Genomic DNA, 17142 nt, shown 5'->3' on the forward strand with positions numbered 1-17142 from the left:
AGGGTGGGGGTGGATGGGGACTGGTTAGGCATCTGCTTGACGAAGAAGCGGAGCACCCTCAGGCCATCCTGGTGGGGGATGGAAGTGTAGAGGGATTGGACGTCCATAGTGAAAAGGAGACGGTTGGGGCCAGGAAACTGGAAACTGTTAAAGTGATGGCGGGCGTGGAGAAGTCGCGGATATAGGTGGGTAGAGAGTAGACAAGGGGAGAAAAAATAGAGTTGAGATCGGAAGAAATAAGTTATGTGGAGAAGAACAGGCTGAAACAATGGTTTTACCGGGGCATTCCAGTTTGTAGATCTTGGGAAGAAGGTAGAAGCGGGCTGTGCGGGATTTTACATTGTTAGTCTCTACAATCAGTTTTAAGGCACTTATCATCGGTTGCGGTTTTTCGGTAAACTTGAAGTGACTACTTTTTTTAAAAAGTTGTAGTACAGATTCTAATTTGTTTTAGAAAGATGCTCTGATTTATTTCATATTAGAACAATTCAGGAAAGACTTAAAAGTCTGTTATTTACAAAGTCGACATTCTGGTAACTGTTTAATAATGAGGCGGAAACTGACCTATTTAGACTAACCAGCAACAATTTGCATTTGCAACGGTTGGAATGGAGCTATTGACTTTAATTTCATGACAGCAAAAAACTCCTTAAACAAACACAAACCATTTTATAATGTACTGAATTGATGTTCATGGATACAGAAGACGAGTTAAAAAAAACATTTATGACTAAAAAGCAAAAAATCTGCTGGAGCTAGAAATCTGGAACAAAAGCACGAAGTGTTGGAAACACTGGCCAGTCAGTCAGCATCTGTGAAGAGAATGTAAAGGATAATGGTTCCGGTGTGAACTCTTTATCAGACTTTGACAAAGAAAGAAAATAAAAAAGAAAGACCTGCATTTATATAGCGCCTTTCACGACCATCAGATATCCCAAACTGTTTTACAGCGAATGAAGTAATTTTTGAAGTGTAATCACTGTTGTAATGTAGGAAACACGGCAGCTAATTTGCACACAACAAGCTCCCACAAACAGCAATGTGATAATGACCAGATAATCTGTATTTTTGTTATGTTGATTGAGGGATAAATATTGGCCAGGACACCAGGTATAACTCCCCTGCTCTACTTTGGAAAAGTGCCATGGGATCTTTTATGTCCACCTGAGAGAGCAGATGGGGCCTCAGTTTAATGTCTCATCCGATAGACCACACCTCCAACAGTGCAGTGCTCTCACAGTACTGAACTGGAGTGCCAGCCTAGATTTTTGTGCTCAAATCTCTGGAGTGGGATTTGAACCCACAACCTTCTGACTCAGAGGCGAAGGTCTACACCTGAAACAGGTATGGGTAGTGTGATGCACTGCCACAGTTAAAGCGCCCTGGCACATTGCTGTGGTCTGCATTGGTCAACGTGCTGCTTTGCACTCAAATCAAAGGGGGTGAATTTCCATGGGTTTCTCCCACTTTGATGGCAGATCCGCAGAAACACTGGAAAAAAAGCACTGTTTACACCATTATACCAGAGGTTCCGTGGTTTTTCCACTGAAGTTACAGCAGACCAGCAGGACATTTACATCCAGTATCTCTAATAGATATTTATGCTCATTTATGCTGAATCTGTGGTTTAGTTGATTTCTTATATTCAGACTTATAAAATTTGCACAGGTTACCCATGATTCTGTCTTCTCTCGTGTTCTGATCCTTCTTATCAGTGACTACCTCTACCTCTACTAATCGTGCAGCTTAATGACTCTTGATGACAATTTCACACAGGTCGCTCACTCTTTTGGATGAGATGTTAAACCGAGGCCCCATCTGCTCTCAAGTGGACATAAAAGATCCTATGGCACTATTTCGAAAAAGAGCAAGGAAGTTATCCCCGGTGTTCTGGCCAATATTTATCCCTCAATCAACATAACAAAAAACAGATTATCTGGCAATTATCACATTGCTGTATGTGGGAGGGAGCTTGCTTGTGCGCAAATTGGTTGCTGCATTTCCTACATTACAACAGTGACTATGATCCAAAAGTACTCCATTGGCTGTAAAATGCTTTGAGATGTCCGGTGGTCGTGAAAGGCGCTATATAAATCCAAGTCTTCCTTACTTCCTTCCTTTATTTCCCACAATGAAGGCCTGAATTAGAATTAGAAGTCAACAGCATGAAAAAGCAGCAAGGTAAAAAACTGCAGACAGAAGTTGGAAATCTGAACAAAAAACAGAAAATGCTGGAAATACTCAGCAGGTCAGGCTGCATCTGTGGTGACAGAAACAGAGTTAACTTTTCAGGTTGATGACCTTGCAGCAGAACTGAGAACGTTGGGAATACATAGCAGCTCCATTGACATATGAAAAGAGAAACAGTAGTTTAATATTTTGGGTGTTGAATCTTTGTTGTGGAAAAGCAGCCATCCAAATACAAGTGACAGCACCGTGTGGGCACTGACAATGTGGATATGGCAGCAAACAGAGGTTGCCTTCATTATAAAAATCTAACTTCCACTTGTCACTCACGCTAATCTGTCCAAATTATAAATTCCAATAGACGCAGGCAGAAAACAGACCCACCTCAGGGTTAAGTCTCATGCCAGTGCTTAAATGGATGGATTGCCAGTTTAAACTAACAGTGGACTCACAACACAAATCTCCTCAGAACTGATTGACACATAACTTCTCCATCCTCTCATTTGCCGCCTTCCTCTCATCACCTACGGCTTTGTTGCCTCCCATATTGTCAGTCAAATATGATTAGTATTGGGAAATATATTGAAAAAAATTTAAATTAACATTTCTAAAGTCTGTGCGTGCCTGCACACGATGGCCTAGAAGAGCTGTTTTGGGTCGAAAATCGCGTCCAAGCACCCGTGTACAATCTGGTGCAAGCTGTACCTGATGCCATCTTAGTGAGGGCGGTAGCGTTAACGCTGGCAGCGTGCGCCAGAAGTATGTAGTTAGAGCGTGACATCATGCCAGCATTGCCATTTCCATCCTCAACACTGGAAGTAATGCCCTGTGTTAACCTCACACAGCTGACCATGCATTCAGCAACTGCAAGGAACCCCTACCAGCACAAATTAAAGGGATCATCAATCACTCTCAGTTCAGTTGGTGATTAGTTTCTACTGAATCTGTGTAAGTTTGTGGAAGTGTTTGCAGCTTTCTAGAGTTAGATCACTCTGAAGGAGCCCTGCAGTACTCACCAGAAAGCATCTCAAGATTCGTTGTGGTCTACTGCATGATCCACAACCTCGCCATCATGAGAGCCCAGCCCTTGCCACCAGGCATACAGAGACCAGCTAATGAGGGGAATTACATAGGATTACATAGGATATATGGCACAGAAATAGATAATTCGGCCCAACCAGTCCATGTCGGCATTTATGCTCCACTCTAGCCATACTCCCATTTTCCTCATCTAACTCTATCAGCATTACCCTCTATTCCCTTCTCCCTCATATGCTTATCTAGCCTCCCCTTAAATGCATCTATACTATTCACTTCAATCACTCCCTGTGGTAGCGAATTTCACATTCTCACCACTCTCTGGGTAAAGAAGTTTCTTCTCAATTCATTATTGGATATCTTGGTGACTATCTTATATTAATGGCATCTAGTTATGCTCTTCCCCACAAGTGGAAACATTCTCTCTGTGTCCACTCTATCAAAATCTTTCATAATTTTAAAGACCTCTATTAGGTCATCCTTCAGCCTTCTTTTTCAAGAGAAAAGCGACCCAGCCTGTTCATCCTTTCCCGATATGTATACCCTCGCATTTCTGGTATCATCCTTGTAAATCTTCTCTGCACCCTATCCAGAGCCTCTATATCCTTTTTATAATATGGCGACCAAAACTGCATGCAGTACTCTAAGTGTGGTCTAACCAAGGTTCAATACAATTTTAGCATAACTTCCCTACTTTACAATTCCATCCCTTTAGAAATAAACCCGAGTGCTTGGTTTGCTTTTTTTATGAACTCAGACTTTGCCTCAGACAGAAGTTGGGGAGAAGGATGGAGTCAGTGGCTAGGGAACAGAGTTTGTGGCGGAGATTGAAAATATTTAATTGGAGAAAATTTCTGCTCATCCAGAACTGGATGTTAGTCAAGCAGTCTGACAATTTAGAGACCAAGTGGTGGAACAGGCTCGAGGGGCTAAATGGCCTACTCCTGATCCTATGTTCCTATGTCCTATGTAAAATACGGCCACCTTTCCCACTCCCAAAAGTTTGCAAAGTGGTTGCTAGAATAATTCAGAGTTACTGCAATATTTATTACTTAGGGACCTCTTCTTCTTTTAAAACTGCCTCCCCAGCAATGGAATACTCTATCTGTAGAGCCAAGATAACACTGCAAGTTTACCGTCCATATTTAATTGACCCCAGGAAAATGGGTCAGTGTCACGGTTGGGTCAGACAAGAGATCCGCCCCAACCCAATTGTAGTAGCAAAACTGACCCCAAGGAAAGTCCATCCTTTCCCCAAGAAATTTAAATCATTATTCCAGTGAAATTGTATATTTCTTAAGCTGTGGATCTTAACAGATCTGGGTGTTCTGATTCAGGATTTATCCACCGGTGAGGCAACAGCACTAGAACAGTTCTTTACAAACCCCACAGCTCATGTAATTAAAACAAGGCAACCCAATGGGTAAGAAATATAAGCACAAATGGAACTGTATTGCCTAGACTCTGAGGACCGACAAGAACATAAGATCATAAGAATTCGGAGCAGGAGTAGGCCCTACGGCCCTTTGAGCCTGCTCTGTTATTCATTAAGATCATGGCTGATCTTCTACCTCAATTTCACTTTCTTGCTCAATCTGCACATCCCTTGATTCCCTCAGAGTCCAAAAATCTATCTACCTCAGCCTTGCATATACTCAATGATTCAGCATCCACAACCCTTTGGAGCAGAGAATTCCAAAGATTCACAACTCTGTGAATGAAGAAATAACTCCTCATCTCAGTTTTAAATGGCCAACCCCTTATTCTGAGACTATACCCCCTAGTTCTAGACTCTCCAGCCAAGGGAACCAAAAACAACCTCTCAATATCTACCCTGTCAACCCCCCTCAGAATCTTATGTTTCAATGAGATCATCTCTCATTCTTCTAAACTCCAGAGAGAATTCGCCCAATCTACTCAATCTTTCCTCATCGGACAACTCTCTCATCCCAGGAACCAATCCAGTGAAGTTTTGTTGCAGCGCCTCAAAGGCAAGTATATCCTTCCTCAGATAAGGAGATCAAAACTGTGCACAGTACTCCAGCTGTGGTTTCAATTGTAGTAAGACTTCCTTCCTCTTGTACCCCAACCTCCTTGCAATCAAGTCCAACATGCCATTTGCCTTCCGAATTGCTTGCTGTACCTGCATGCTAATGTTCTGTGTTTCCTGCACGAGGACACCTAAATCTCTCTCAACACCAACATTTAATAGTTTCTCACGATTTAAAAAATATTCTATTTTTGTATTCTTCCTACCAAAGTGAATAAGCTCACATTTCCCCTCATTATACTCCATCTTCTACCTCATTGCCCATTCACCTAACCTGTCTATATCCCTTTGCGTGCTCTTTGTGACCTCCTCAAAGCTTACATTCCCAGCTAGCTTTGTATCATCAGCAAACTTGGATACATTACACTCGGTCCCTTAATCAAAGTCATTAATATAGATTGTAAATAGCTGATGCCCAAGCACTGATCCTTGCGGCCTGCCAACCTCAAAATGACTCTCAGTTTTCCATCCATTATCCAATCCTCTATCCATGCTAATATATATTACCCAACAAACTTTTATGTGGCTCCTTATCAAATGCCTTTTGGAAATCCAAATATACTACATCCACTGATTCCCCTTTATCTACCCTGCTAGTTACATCCTCAAAAAACTCAAATAAATTTGTTAAATATGATTTCCCTTTCATAAATTCTTGTTGACTCTGCCTAATCATATAATGATTTTCTCAGTGCCCTGTTACCACTTCCTTAATAATGGATTCCAGCATTTTCCCGATGACTGTTGTAAGGCTAACTGGCCTGTACTTCCCTGTTTTCTCTCTCCCTCCTTTCTTGAATACCGGGGTTACATTTGTTATCTTTCAGTCCACTGGGATCATTCTAGAATCTATGGAATTTTGGAAGATCACAACCAAAACATTCATTATCTCTGCCACCTCTTTTAGAACCCTAGGATATAAGCCATCAGTTTCAGGGCATTTGTCGGTTTTTAAACCCATTCGTTTCTCAAGTACTTTTTCTGTAATGGTCTAAATTACTTTAAGTTCCTCATTCACATTAGGCCCTTGGTTCCCCACTATATTTGATATGCTTTTTGTGTCTTCTACTGTGAAGACAGATACAATATATTTGTTTAACTTCTCTGCCCTTTTCTAATTCCGCATTATAATTTCTCCTGTCTCAGCCTAAGGGACCAATGCTTACTTTTGCTACTCACTTCCTTTTTACATACTTGTAGAAGCTCTTACAATCCGTTTTTATATTTCTTGCTAGTTTACTCTCCTATTTGCTTCCTTTTAATCAATTTTTGGTCATTCTTTGCTGGTTTGTAAAGCTTTCCCTAACTTGGATAGGGGTGGATTAACTAAGGGAAGCCAGCATGGATTTGTTAAAGGCAAATCATGTTTAACCAACTTGATTGAGTTTTTTGATGTGGTGGATGTGATAACAGAGAGGGTTGATGATGGCAATACGGGAGTACTTGAAGAGTTCCGCCCGATTTTTTGGGGCCCAAGTACATCAAAAAAAAATATTCTGAAGTTTCCTCGTTGGATTTCTTCATTTTGACCTGGCATAACCCAATCTTTAGTTTTGGGGGTGGAGCCTTGATCTGCGCCAAAAAGAACGGGCTGCCATAGTAACCAGGGACACAATGCAAGCTGAGGCTGCAAAGTGAAGCATACAGCCAGCTCCCAACAATTAAAAGAATTGAAAAACATATAATAGCAACTTACCTCCAACCCTGCCGGAAGGGCTTGCCGGTTCAGTCCCATTCTCGGTCCCCACCGGTTTGATTCTCCTGCCGGTGCGTTCTCCCGACCCTAGCCCTGGCCGAAGGGATTGCCGGAACATTCTCCTGCCGGTGCATTCTCCTGTCGGTGCGTTCTCCTGCCGGTGCATTCTCCTGCCGGTGCATTCTCCTGTCGGTGCGATCTCCTGCCGGTGAGTTCTCCTGCTGGTGCATTCTCCTGTCGATGCGTTCTCCTGTTGGTGCATTCTCCTGCCGGTGAGTTCTCCTGTCGGTGCGTTCTCCTGCCGGTGAGTTCTCCTGTCGGTGCATTCTCCTGCCGGTGAGTTCTCCTGTCGGTGCGTTCTCCTGCCGGTGAGTTCTCCTGTCGGTGCATTCTCCTGTCGGTGCGTTCTCCTGTCGGTGCGTTCTCCTGCCGGTGAGTTCTCCTGTCGGTGCATTCTCCTGCCGGTGATTTCTCCTGTCGGTGCGTTCTCCTGCCGGTGAGTTCTCCTGTCGGTGCATTCTCCTGCCGGTGAGTTCTCCTGTCGGTGCGTTCTCCTGCCGGTGAGTTCGCCTGCCAGTGAGTTCTCCTGTTGGTGCGTTCTCCTGCCGGTGCGTTCTCCTGCCGGTGTGTTCTCCTGTCGGTGCATTCTCCTGCCGGTGCATTCTCCTGCCGGTGCATTCTCCTGCTGGTGCGTTCTCCTGCCGGTGAGTTCGCCTGCCGGTGCGTTCTCCTGCCGGTGCATTCTCCTGCCGGTGTATTCTCCTGCCGGTGAGTTCGCCTGCCGGTGCGTTCTCCTGCCGGTGCATTCTCCTGCCGGTGCATTCTCCTGCCGGTGAGTTCTCCTGCCAGTGCATTTTCCTGCCGGTACATTCTCCTGCCGGTGAGTTCGCCTGTCAGTCCGTTCTCCTGCCTGTGACTTCTGCTGCCGATGCGTTCTCCTGCCGGTGACATCTCCTGACGGTGCGTTCTCCTGCCAGTGAGTTCACCTGCCAGTGCGTTCTCCCACCTCTAGCCCTGGCCAAAGGGCTTGCCGGTGCGTTCTCCTGCCGGTGACTTCTCCTGCCGGTGAGTTCGCCTGCCAGTGTGTTCTCCTGCCCCTAGCCCTGGCCAAAGGGCTTGCCGGTGCATTCTCCTGCCGGTGGGTTCTCCTGCCGGTGCATTCTCCTGCCGGTGACTTCTCCTGCCGGTGCGTTCTCCTGCCGGTGACTTCTCCTGCTGGTGCATTCTCCTGCCGGTGCGTTCTCCTGCCGGTGCGTTCTCCTGCCTGTGCGTTCTCCTGCCGATGCATTCTCCTGCCAGTAAGTTCTCCTGGCGATGCGTTCTCCTGCCGGTGCGTTCTCCTGCTGGTGTGTTCTCCCGCCCCTAGCCCTGGCTGAGTGGCCTCCCCATCCACTCCCCCGCCCCTAGCCCAGGCCAAGTGGTCTCCTCCCTCCCGGTCCCTGCACCTAACTACACCTGTAAGGCTCCCCCCACCCCCTCTCCCTCCCCCCACCTCTCTCCTCCTCCCCATCTCTCTCACCCATTCTCTTTTACCTTTCCTGCTATTGCTGTCCAGGCATCTGCTGCACTTACCTGTGCCGATTTCCTTACCTGTGCCGATTTCTTTAACTCTCCGCAAGGGTTTTCTCGAGAGGCCACATACACTGGCCTAAATAGAAATGGAGTAACTATTAGCTCGCCAAAGTTGCCTAAATGGCCAGAATTGGTGTAGGTGGCTGGTAACGCCCCCTTTTGAGAAAAAAAACTTACCTAAAAAAACGTAACTAACTGAGTTACGCTGGTGCAAATTGATTGGGGAATCTGGGGATTTTTAAGCTAGGCCAGAAAAAGCAGCCTGCTCAAAAGAAATGGTGCAAATACTGGGGAAAATTGAGCCCATAGCTACTAATAGAGGGCCTTTAAACTACTCTGACCAGTGGTTTCTGCCCCTTGTTATTTTTTTATCTCCACCCATACCGATTCTACTTCCTGATCTTCCGTGCTAAAATCTTTCTCACTACTGGCTTTATGTCATCCTTTATTAACAGGGCTAACCCCCTCCTTTTCCATTCTGCCTTTCTTTTTGATATGTCAATGATCCGGGAATATTTAGTTATCAACCTTGGTCACCTTGCAACCACGTCTCTCTAATGGCTATTAGATCAACCCATTTATCTCTATTTGTGTCACTAATTCATCAATCAAATTATGAATGCTTCATGCATTCAGATAAAGAGCCTTTAATTTTAACTTTTTATAATTATTCCCTGCTTTCACCTTATTTGCTATTGCACTATTCATTATCATAGGCAGTCCCTCGGGGTCGAAGGTGACTTGCTTCCACACTAGATATGAGTTCTCAGGTGACTGAAGAGTCCAATGCGGGACCTACAGTCTCTGTCACAGGTGGAGCAGACGTTGATTGAGGAACGGGTGGGTGGGGTGCCTGGGTTGCCGCGTGCTCCTTCCGCTGTCTACGCTTGGCTTCAGTTTGCTCTTGGCAAAGAGACTCGAGGTGTTGGCATCTTCCTGGATGATTTTCCTCCAGTTTGAGCGGTCTTGTGGCAAGGATTCCCCGCTGTCGGTGGGGATGTTACATTTTTCAAGGAAGCTTTGAGGATATTCTTGAAGCATTTCCTCTGCCTACCTGGTGCTCGCTTGCCGTGTCGGAGCACTGAGTAGAGCGTTTGTTTTGGGAGTCTCTGTCAGGCATGTAGACGATGTGGTCTGTCCAGCGGAGCTGATCGAGCATGGTCAGTGCTTCGATGCTGGGGATGTGAGCAAGAACATTGACGTTGGTGCACCTATCCTGTCAATGAATTTGCAAGATCTTGTGGAGGCAACGTTAGTGGTACTTCTCCAGTGTTTTGAGATGCCTGCTGTACATAATCCATGTCTCTGAGCCATATAGGAGGGTGGGTATCACCACTGCTCTGTGGACCATGAGCTTAATGCTGGGTTTGAGGTCCTGGTCTTCAAGCACTCACTTCCTTAGGTGACCGAAGGCTGCGCTGGCACACTGAAGGCGGTGTTAGACCTCACCGTCGTTGTCTGCCCTTGTTGACAGTAGGCTCCCGAGGTATGGAAAATAGTCCACGTTGTCCACGTTGTCCAAGACCTTGTCGTGGATTTTGATTCCCGGGGGCAGTGCTGTGTGGTGGGGGAAGGTTGGTAGAGGACCTTTGTCTTACAGAAGGCCCATGCTCTCGTATGCCTCGGTGAAGGTGTTGACGATGGCTTGGAATTCGTCCTCCGAGTGTGTGCAGACGCTAGTGTCGTCTGCATACTGTCATTCGATGATGGAGGAGGGATGACCTTAGATCTGGCCTGGAGTCGGTGGAGGTTGAACAGATTCCTGTTTGTCCTGTAATTTAGCTCCACTCCAGTGGGGTGTTTGCTGAGGGTGAGATGGAGCATTGCAACAAGGAAGATCGAGAAGAGCGCTGGTGCGATGACACAACTTGGTTGACCCTGGTCCGAATGTGGAATGGGTCTGTGATGGATCCGTAGGTCAGGATCATGACTTGCATGTCATCGTGGAGCAGGCCGGGAGAATGATGACTAACATTTGAGGACAGCTGAATCTGAGGAGGATGCTCCATAATCCCTCATGGTTGACAGTGTCAAAGGTTTTTGTGAGGTCAAAGAAGGCCATGTACAAGGGTTGGTGCTGTTCCCTGCATTTCTCTTGTATCTGCCGCGCGGTGAAGATCATGTCAATTGTGCCCCTTAGTGGGCGGAATCCGCATTGCGACTCTGGGAGGAGTTCTTCAGCCACGGGGAGAAGGCGATTGAGGAGGATTCTTGCAATGACTTTCCCGGTGGTGGACAGCAGTTATTGCAGTCGGTTTGTCATCTTTCTTGAAACTTGTTCAGATTACAGCATCTCTGAGATCTTCTGGCATGATCTCCTCTTTGTAGATAAGAGGGATGAGATCATGGATCCACACCAGTAGTGCTTCTTCGCCATGTTTTAGTGCTTCAGCAGGGATTCCATCTGTTCCTGATGACTTGTTGTTCTTCAGTTGTTGGTTGGCCTTTTCAACCTTATGCCGGGCTGGGGTTGTGCTGAGATGGTGGTGAGTAGCATGCTGTGGGATGGAGTCGAGGACACTCACTATTATCATTAAACTCGCTGTCCCTTCCTGTCACACTTTGGTTATCTTTACCCAAATTGTGACACAGCTCCATTGCCTTGACTTTTTTCTTTAGATTTCTAAATTTCCCCTCATCTGATCCCTTCCCCCCTTTTCAGTTTAAAGCCCTATCTATTGTGTCTGTAAGCACTCTAGTAATGACTCCACGAGACAAAGTATTGCACTTGAACTGTGGTGACCTTAGTCCATTTATTACAGCTCCTGAGTGAGGGTACAGCATGGTGAGCTCCCTTTTATACCAGGTGACCCCTAGTATACTCCCTGAGTGTACAGGGAGTATACTTATATTATACATACACAACATCACTCTCCCCTAAGTCTTGTGCTATTGGCCTTTGCATTGTGTGCTCTGGCTCTAGACTTGAGTGCCCAAAGCCTTTGCACCTTGTCTATGCTTTGGCTTGGCTCTCTCTCTGTTGACCCCAAGCCCTTATGGCCACAACATTGTGAAATGGTCAGCAGTGGATGGTTAGAGGTTGCAGTGGGGGTTGAGTGGGTTCTGGGTGTGATCCATGTGTGTCCATGGCTACATACATCCATTTCCCCCCAACCCCCATACATGGACCATGTGTGTGGCTCAACACCTGCATGTGCATACATGTACAGAAAGAAAGAACAAAAAAAAAACATAGGATTAATTACATCACTGTTTGGGTGCTGCAGTAATGGAACAAGTACATTTTACAGGTAAGGTACATATGTGGTATCACAGTCTTGCTCCTGGGTTGTGTAGGTGCAGGCGGGTGAGAGCACTAGTTCCAGAGTAACCGGACTGTGTCCAGGTTGTCTGATGGCGGCGCTGTGCCCCCAGCCAGCTGGGTGGGCTCAGATCGCTCACCTGGCTGAGCCTCAGGACCTTTGCCGTTGCCTAGTGGTGGGCAGAGCCACAGGAGTATGTGGTCTCCCTGTCCTCCTTTGAGGGCTGCGGTGTCTCTTTGCTGCCCTTATGCGATAGTGGGAGCCTGGTCATCCCAGGTCCCATTGGGAAAACTGTAGGGTGCTAGCCTCTTGTTCCCGGTAGTGGCCCTGGTGGCCAGAGAGGTAGAGCCGATCAGGGGCAGGGTACCAGTAGTGGTGCCTTTGCCGTCCGCTGATCGCTGGCCCTGCAGCTGGTATGTTCCCTCTGTTTGTGGCCACGCTCCCTGGGGCATCATATTGGTCCCGGAGGCGCAGGCTACATGAACGGGTAGTCCGCTGGACCTGGGTGCTTCCGACGGGAGGTTGCCTTTGGTTTTGTAGGCATGCATGTAGAACCCGGCATTGCACATCATTACTTAATTTGCTCTCACAATACATTGGTTCCGACCGCAATCGCCCGACATATCATTGTTAGTTACATTTATATACTTGAATTTGTCAATTACATCTCTTACATGTGTATCACCAGCATTGCTGTATAAAGAGTGGAACTGTCCCTTTAATTGTGATGGGTTGCCGATCTCCTTTAAGAGGGTCTTGCAATCTTTATCCCAATCCAGTTCGCTGCTCGGCATCACGTGTTACTTCATCAACGCTACCCCTCGTGGTTTGGCCGCCGCCATCTTTACTTCAGGCGCTTCACCTTGTGGTGCAGGTGCCATCTTCTTTCTCTCCACGAGATAGGCTTTCTCCACTAGTTCTGCCACGGAAGCAGGGAAGTTGCCGATTTTCTTCCTCCGGAGTCCTGCCACTGGAGCCTGAAAGGTGAGGTCGGGTCATTTCGGCTGGATCATCTCGGCATTGGGTTGAGCGGTCTAGGTCATCTCCACGCAGTCGAGTTGAGCGGCTGGTTTTTCAGGTGTTGTGTTGGATCCAACTTCGGGGCCGCGGAAGATGTCAATTGCAGGAGGCTGGAGACTTTCCCAGCTCCAACAGATCTTATTCATCCATCTTCTTCCTAGCAGCGTTGGACCATCACCAGCAACGATCCACAAAGGTAACTTGTGCATCGCGCCATCATGGGACACCTGGATATCCACGCTGCCAACGACTGGGATGCTGTCACTTGTATTCGCAGCTTCATTTGAATCGAGATCATTTTAGGTCGTTCGACTGGATTGTCCCAGATTTTCTCAAAGGTCGCCTGATTCATCAGTGACTAGCTCACCCCTGTGTTCACCTCCATAATGGCTGGAACATAGAAACATAGAAAAATAGAAAATAGATGCAGGAGTAGGCCATTCGGCCCTTCGAGCCTGCACCACTATTCAATAAGATCATGGCTGATCATTCACCTCAGTACCCCTTTCCTGCTTTCTCTCCATACCCCTTGATCCCTTTAGCCGTAAGGGTCATATCTAACTCCCTCTTGAATATATCCAATGAACTGGCATCAACAACTCTCTGCGGTAGGGAATTCCACAGGTTAACAACTCTATGAGTGAAGAAGTTTCTCCTCATCTCAGTCCTAAGTGGCTTACCCCTTATACTTAGTCTATGTCCCCTGGTTCTGGACTTCCCCAACTCCCCAACATCGGGAACATTCTTCCTGCATCTAACCTGTCCAGTCCCATCAGAATTTTATATGTTTCTATGAGATTCCCTCTCATCCTTCTAAACTCCAGTAAGTACAGGCCCAGTCGATCCAGTCTCTCCTCATATGTCAGTCTTACCATCCCGGGAATCAGTCTGGTGAACCTTCGCTGCACTCCCTCAATAGCAAGAACGTCCTTCCTCAGATTAGGAGACCAAAACTCAACACAATATTCCAGGTGAGGCCTCACTAAGGCCCTGTACAACTGCAGTAAGACCTCCCTGCTCCTATATTCAAATCCCCTAGCTATGAAGGCCAACATACTATTTGCCTTCTTCACCACCTGCTGTATCTGCATGTCAACTTTCAATGACTGATGTACCATGACACCCAGGTCTCATTGCACCTCCCCTTTTCCTAATCTGCCGCCATTCAGATAATATTCTGCCTTCGTGTTTTTGCCACCAAAGTGGATAACCTCACATTTATCCACAGTATACTGCATCTGCCATGCATTTGCCCACTCACCTAACCTGTCCAAGTCACCATGCAGCCTTTTAGCATCCTGCTCACAGCTCACACCACCACCCAGCTTAGTGTCATCTGCAAACATGGAGATATTACACTCAATTCCTTCATCTAAATCATTGATGTATATTGTAAATAGCTGGGGTCCTGGCACTGAGCCCTGCGGCACCCCACTAGTTACTGCCTGCCATTCTGAAAAGGACCCGTTTATCCTGACTCTCTGCTTCCTGACTGCCAACCAGTTCTCTATCCATGTCAGTACATTACCCCCAATAACATGTGCTTTAACTTTGCACACCAATCTCTTGTGTGGGACCTTGTCAAAAGCCTTTTGAAAGTCCAAATACACCACATCCACTGGTTTTCCCTTGTCCACTCTACCAGTTACATCCTCAAAAAATTTCAGAAGATTTGTCAAGCAGGATTTCCCTTTCATAAATCCATGCTGACTTGGACCGATCCCATCATTGCTTTCCAAATGTGCTGCTATTTCATCTTTAATAATTGATTCCAACATTTTCCCCACTACTGATGTCAGGCTAACTGGTCTATAATTACCTGTTTTCTCTCTCCCTCCTTTCTTAAATCATTGATTTCAACATCCATTTTCAACGGGGAACTCTCAGTGGTGCAGGTAAACACTCCGTACACCTCATCGTGGGCTGAGCTGCCTCATGGACTCTCTCTTCATCATCCCTGGAATCTGGATGATCGGCCAACTCTTCATCGATTCGGTGAGTACAATTTCTCTTGCACATTCGCTGGAGGTGGCCCTTCGTGTTACAGCCTTTGCATGTATAGTCTTTATAGCGGCACAGGTGGGCCCTCTGATTTCCTCCACAGTGCCAGCATGGGGTTAGCCGGTTGGCCCCGTGTGGCGGACTCAGGGTTGCGGGACTCGGGGTTCTGTTCTCTCTTCCCTGAGAGAGAGTGCTTGCAGCAGCCTTGCCTCTAAAAAGCGCCAGTCGATTCACAGTACTTGCCGGGTCAGAGTCGCGGGGATGAGTCATCCACTTAGGTTTGAGTTGTTCCTGTATCAGCATTGCGAGCTCTTCATATGTTTTGGTTGTTGTTATCGCTGGGGTTAACAAGTCTCTGACGAGGCCATAGTCGGTGGACCCGCAACTGGTGATCAGGATAGCTCTGCGCTTATCAGCCAGCGAGGCCGGGTCGTCTCCCGCCAGGTCGTTCGCAATGAAGAAATGTTCGAGCCTTTTCACAAAGGCCTCCCAATCTTCCCCATCGGCAAATTGTTGAAACGTGCGAAGGTTAGCCATTTTCGCGTGGAAATTCGTAATCTTGTCGCCAGTTATTGTGTCTGTAAGCACTCTAGTAATAACTGCACGAGGCAAAGTATGTGTTGAACTGTGACCTTCGTCCATTTATTACAGCTCCTGAGTGAGGGTACAGCATGGTGCGCTCCCTTTTATACCAGGTGACCCCTAGGTCTCCACCAGTTGCACCCTCTGGTGGTACAAGCACAGTGTATACAGTGTGAAGGTACATCCAGTAGTCACATGTAACTGTACATTGAGTGTACAGGGAGTATACTTATATTATACATACAGAACACTATCTACTGCCTTAGTTATTCGATTCACCAGGACACTGGTCCAAACCCTCTTTCCCCAGTACTGGTGCCAGTGTCCAATGAATTGAAACTCCTTCGACCCATGTTATTCTTTGAGTCACTCATTTAACTCTCTAATCTGCTAGTCTCTTTGCCAATTTATGCTTGGCTCAGATATAGTCTATGGGCTGTAGTTTGGATAGCCACGCTATACAATAATATTTCCATGTCATACGATATTATACTTTCTTGGGATAGTGCAATTTTTACCAAGTAAAATAGCATAATTTCCACCATCACGCAGAAGGCATTTAATGCCTCCGTTGTTACAATGTGTCTCATTTGCGTCTGCATCCAGAGGTCTTTTTACCACTCGACAGACATTTTGTACGGATGCTTGGTTGAGGAATTTACTTGAGAACAAGGAAAACTTTTATAATAATGCTTTTGCCAATAATTTGATTAATTTAACCGTTCTATTCTTTTATCTGTTTTAACTGTTGTATCATACAATGGAATGCAAACTGGACAGCACTGTAAAACAGTCAAACAGTTGTTATGGATAACTGAAAGTGTATTTATGTAATTTGCTTTATTGCAACATACACATTACACTGTCGCACAACAAATCTTTAAAAATAAACTATGATACACTATTTAGCGATTTCAGTCTGGGAAACTGGAAAACTTTTGGCCCATTCATGCAACACAAATACTTTCACCTTATTGGCAAGATAAAGAACCTTCTTTACAGATGGCATTTCCATTATTCTCAGAGACAACATTTCTGCCACAGTTTGTTGCTAAAGAATTTATGGAGTGTCTATTGACACCACTGTGTCGACCAATGAGTTGCATTGGCCGGAATTATCCGGGGGGTCAGCGGGCGGGATCGGTGGCAGATCGAGTGGGAAATTCAAATTTTTTGACGGCGGGTCCGGAATCTGATGTCATCCCACTGCAACGCACCTTTCTGAATGGCGCGTCTGTGATCTCGGATTGGGCCCAATCCGCAGAAGCAGGCGACCCAATTAAAACATTTATTGACTTGTGGACAGGCCCTTGATAATGGTTTTAATCTTACCTTTTAATTTTAACTGCGGAGTCCACACTGCTCATGGGCCACGTCTGTGAACCTGAGGCGGGAGTTTGAATGGCCATTGAATCAATTGACTAGTTGATAGCCTGAAATGTATTCTAAAAATTCTCATCTCACAGCTGTTAACGTTCCAAGTCCAGAAGCTGTTGCTTACTTCATCTGGAACACAGATTGAGCTTTATGCAGGCTGCAAGTGTTTGGAGCAAACTCTCCAGCCAGGGTCACCTCATTGGAACCTCTCTCACCATTGTTAGATTGGTTCTGTCATTTCAACTTCACCTGCCAGCTATTCCATCAACATGGGTACCGTTTGTAATGTTTCACCTTGGTCCTCAGAATTTCACCACGATCATCCCCAACACCAGCAGCACCAGGCACACCAGCAG

This window comes from Pristiophorus japonicus, chromosome 5 (genome assembly GCF_044704955.1).
Source record: "Pristiophorus japonicus isolate sPriJap1 chromosome 5, sPriJap1.hap1, whole genome shotgun sequence".
In the NCBI taxonomy this organism is placed as follows: domain Eukaryota; kingdom Metazoa; phylum Chordata; class Chondrichthyes; family Pristiophoridae; genus Pristiophorus; species Pristiophorus japonicus.